This window comes from Dunckerocampus dactyliophorus, unplaced genomic scaffold (genome assembly GCF_027744805.1).
Source record: "Dunckerocampus dactyliophorus isolate RoL2022-P2 unplaced genomic scaffold, RoL_Ddac_1.1 HiC_scaffold_120, whole genome shotgun sequence".
NCBI lineage: Eukaryota > Metazoa > Chordata > Actinopteri > Syngnathiformes > Syngnathidae > Dunckerocampus > Dunckerocampus dactyliophorus.
This window is the reverse complement of record NW_026559818.1, coordinates 15,001-20,000: the sequence shown is the minus strand read 5'-3', so window position 1 is coordinate 20,000 and position 5,000 is coordinate 15,001.

Genomic DNA, 5,000 nt, shown 5'->3' with positions numbered 1-5,000 from the left:
TCCCATTCATTTGACACTTTGTCGTTTTTTCAGCACTTTTTTCGCGCATTGGGTACTCCGCCCCATTCACTCCCATTCATTTCACACTTAGAAAAATCATCCGAGCGGCTCTCCACGCATTTTATAGCCGCTTTGGGGCTCCAGCCGCCTCGGCCTTCATTTCTGACTAGGCTCGTGTGGACTTTGTCGTTTTTTCAGCACTTTTTTCGCGCATTGGGTACTCCGCCCCATTCACTCCCATTCATTTCACACTTTGAAAAATCATCCGAGCGGCTCTCCACGCGTTTTATAGCCGCTTTGGGGCTCCAGCCGCCTCGGACTGCATTTCTGACTAGGCTCGTGTGGACTTTGTCGTTTTTTCAGCACTTTTTTTACACATTGGGTACTCTGCCCCATTCACTCCCATTCATTTGACACTTTGAAAAATCATCCGAGCGGCTCTCCACGCGTTTTATAGCCGCTTTGGGGCTCCAGCCGCCTCGGACTGCATTTCTGACTAGGCTCGTGTGGACTTTGTCGTTTTTTCAGCACTTTTTTTACACATTGGGTACTCTGCCCCATTCACTCCCATTCATTTGACACTTTGAAAAATCATCCGAGCGGCTCTCCACGCGTTTTATAGCCGCTTTCAGACTCCTGCCGCCTCGCCTGCACTTCCGCCTCGGTCCGTTAGGATTTAGGCCTTTTTTCAGCACTTTTTCTCCGTTCCTCCGGGGCGACAGCGGCTCTCCACGCATTTTATAGCCGTTTTCAGACTCCTGCCGCCTCGCCTGCACTTCCGCCTCGGTCCGTTAGGATTTAGGCCTTTTTTCAGCACTTTTTCTCCGTTTCTCCGGGGCGACAGCGGCTCTCCACGCATTTTATAGCCGTTTTCAGACTCCTGCCGCCTCGCCTGCACTTCCGCCTAGGTCCGTTAGGATTTAGGCCTTTTTTCAGCACTTTTTCTCCGTTTCTCCGGGGCGACAGCGGCTCTCCACGCTTTTTATAGCCGTTTTCAGACTCCTGCCGCCTCGCCTGCACTTCCGCCTCGGTCCGTTAGGATTTAGGCCTTTTTTCAGCACTTTTTCTCCGTTCCTCCGGGGCGACAGCGGCTCTCCACGCATTTTATAGCCGTTTTCAGACTCCTGCCGCCTCGCCTGCACTTCCGCCTCGGTCCGTTAGGATTTAGGCCTTTTTTCAGCACTTTTTCTCCGTTCCTCCGGGGCGACAGCGGCTCTCCACGCATTTTATAGCCGTTTTCAGACTCCTGCCGCCTCGCCTGCACTTCCGCCTCGGTCCGTTAGGATTTAGGCCTTTTTTCAGCACTTTTTCTCCGTTCCTCCGGGGCGACAGCGGCTCTCCACGCATTTTATAGCCGTTTTCAGACTCCTGCCGCCTCGCCTGCACTTCCGCCTCGGTCCGTTAGGATTTAGGCCTTTTTTCAGCACTTTTTCTCCGTTTCTCCGGGGCGACAGCGGCTCTCCACGCATTTTATAGCCGTTTTCAGACTCCTGCCGCCTCGCCTGCACTTCCGCCTAGGTCCGTTAGGATTTAGGCCTTTTTTCAGCACTTTTTCTCCGTTTCTCCGGGGCGACAGCGGCTCTCCACGCTTTTTATAGCGGTTTTCAGACTCCTGCCGCCTCGCCTGCACTTCCGCCTAGGTCCGTTAGGATTTAGGCCTTTTTTCAGCACTTTTTCTCCGTTCCTCCGGGGCGACAGCGGCTCTCCACGCTTTTTATAGCCGCTTTGGGGCTTTAGCCGCCTCGGCCTGCATTTCTGACTAGGCTCGTGTGGACTTTTTCAGCACTTTTTTTGTGCATTGGGTACTCTCGCCCATTGACTCCCATTCATTTGACACTTTGTCATATTTTCAGCACTTTTTTGGCGCATTGGGTACTCTCGCCCATTGACTCCCATTCATTTGACACTTTGTCATATTTTCAGCACTTTTTTGGCGCATTGGGTACTCTCGCCCATTGACTTCAATGCATTTACTGCAACTCCTGCCTGTGTCCGCCAGAGGGCGTCTGGCTTAACAGCGGCTCTCCACGCTATTTCTATCCGCTTTGAGGCTCCAGGCAGCTCGGCCTGGGTTTCTGAATTTCTCCCTTGACACTTTGTTACTTTTTCACCTTTTTTCTCATTTCATCCAGGGACACAGCGGCTCTCCACAGACTTTCCCGCGGCCCCTGGGCTCCAGGACCCTAGGCATGGGTTTCTGCCTAGCTCCCTTGACACTTTGCCATTTTTTCACCTTTTTTCTCATTTCATCCAGGGACACAGCGGCTCTCCACAGACTTTCCCGCGGCCCCTGGGCTCCAGGACCCTAGGCATGGGTTTCTGCCTAGCTCCCTTGACACTTTGCCATTTTTTCACCCTTTTTCTCATTTCATCCAGGGGCACAGCGGCTCTCCACAGACTTTCCCGCGGCCCCTGGGCTCCAGGACCCTAGGCATGGGTTTCTGCCTAGCTCCCTTGACACTTTGCCATTTTTTCACCTTTTTTCTCATTTCATCCAGGGACACAGCGGCTCTCCACAGACTTTGCAGCCGCCCCTGGGCTCCAGCCAGCTCGGCCTGAGTTTCTGAATTTCTCCCTTGACACTTTGCCATTTTTTCACCCTTTTTCTCATTTCATCCAGGGACACAGCGGCTCTCCACAGACTTTCCCGCGGCCCCTGGGCTCCAGGACCCTAGGCATGGGTTTCTGCCTAGCTCCCTTGACACTTTGCCATTTTTTCACCTTTTTTCTCATTTCATCCAGGGACACAGCGGCTCTCCACAGACTTTGCAGCCGCCCCCGGGCTCCAGGCAGCTCGGCCTGGGTTTCTGAATTTCTCCCTTGACACTTTGCCATTTTTTCACCTTTTTTCTCATTTCATCCAGGGACACAGCGGCTCTCCACAGACTTTGCAGCCGCCCCTGGGCTCCAGCCAGCTCGGCCTGAGTTTCTGAATTTCTCCCTTGACACTTTGCCATTTTTTCACCCTTTTTCTCATTTCATCCAGGGACACAGCGGCTCTCCACAGACTTTCCCGCGGCCCCTGGGCTCCAGGACCCTAGGCATGGGTTTCTGCCTAGCTCCCTTGACACTTTGCCATTTTTTCACCCTTTTTCTCATTTCATCCAGGGACACAGCGGCTCTCCACAGACTTTGCAGCCGCCCCTGGGCTCCAGGACCCTAGGCATGGGTTTCTGCCTAGCTCCCTTGACACTTTGCCATTTTTTCACCCTTTTTCTCATTTCATCCAGGGACACAGCGGCTCTCCACAGACTTTACAGCCGCCCCTGGGCTCCAGGACCCTAGGCACGGGTTTCTGAATTTTTCCCTTGACACTTTGCCATTTTTTCACCCTTTTTCTCATTTCATCCAGGGACACAGCGGCTCTCCACAGACTTTCCCGCGGCCCCTGGGCTCCAGGCAGCTCGGCCTGAGTTTCTGAATTTCTCCCTTGACACTTTGCCATTTTTTCACCTTTTTTCTCATTTCATCCAGGGACACAGCGGCTCTCCACAGACTTTGCAGCCGCCCCTGGGCTCCAGCCAGCTCGGCCTGAGTTTCTGAATTTCTCCCTTGACACTTTGCCATTTTTTCACCCTTTTTCTCATTTCATCCAGGGACACAGCGGCTCTCACAGACTTTAGAACCGCCCCTGGGCTCCAGGACCCTAGGCATGGGTTTCTGCCTAGCTCCCTTGACACTTTGCCATTTTTTCACCTTTTTTCTCATTTCATCCAGGGACACAGCGGCTCTCCACAGACTTTGCAGCCGCCCCCGGGCTCCAGGCAGCTCGGCCTGGGTTTCTGAATTTCTCCCTTGACACTTTGCCATTTTTTCACCTTTTTTCTCATTTCATCCAGGGACACAGCGGCTCTCCACAGACTTTGCAGCCGCCCCTGGGCTCCAGCCAGCTCGGCCTGAGTTTCTGAATTTCTCCCTTGACACTTTGCCATTTTTTCACCCTTTTTCTCATTTCATCCAGGGACACAGCGGCTCTCCACAGACTTTCCCGCGGCCCCTGGGCTCCAGGACCCTAGGCATGGGTTTCTGCCTAGCTCCCTTGACACTTTGCCATTTTTTCACCCTTTTTCTCATTTCATCCAGGGACACAGCGGCTCTCCACAGACTTTGCAGCCGCCCCTGGGCTCCAGGACCCTAGGCATGGGTTTCTGCCTAGCTCCCTTGACACTTTGCCATTTTTTCACCCTTTTTCTCATTTCATCCAGGGACACAGCGGCTCTCCACAGACTTTACAGCCGCCCCTGGGCTCCAGGACCCTAGGCACGGGTTTCTGAATTTTTCCCTTGACACTTTGCCATTTTTTCACCCTTTTTCTCATTTCATCCAGGGACACAGCGGCTCTCCACAGACTTTCCCGCGGCCCCTGGGCTCCAGGCAGCTCGGCCTGAGTTTCTGAATTTCTCCCTTGACACTTTGCCATTTTTTCACCTTTTTTCTCATTTCATCCAGGGACACAGCGGCTCTCCACAGACTTTGCAGCCGCCCCTGGGCTCCAGCCAGCTCGGCCTGAGTTTCTGAATTTCTCCCTTGACACTTTGCCATTTTTTCACCCTTTTTCTCATTTCATCCAGGGACACAGCGGCTCTCACAGACTTTAGAACCGCCCCTGGGCTCCAGGACCCTAGGCATGGGTTTCTGCCTAGCTCCCTTGACACTTTGCCATTTTTTCACCTTTTTTCTCATTTCATCCAGGGACACAGCGGCTCTCCACAGACTTTGCAGCCGCCCCCGGGCTCCAGGCAGCTCGGCCTGGGTTTCTGAATTTCTCCCTTGACACTTTGCCATTTTTTCACCTTTTTTCTCATTTCATCCAGGGACACAGCGGCTCTCCACAGACTTTGCAGCCGCCCCTGGGCTCCAGCCAGCTCGGCCTGAGTTTCTGAATTTCTCCCTTGACACTTTGCCATTTTTTCACCCTTTTTCTCATTTCATCCAGGGACACAGCGGCTCTCCACAGACTTTCCCGCGGCCCCTGGGCTCCAGGACCCTAGGCATGGGTT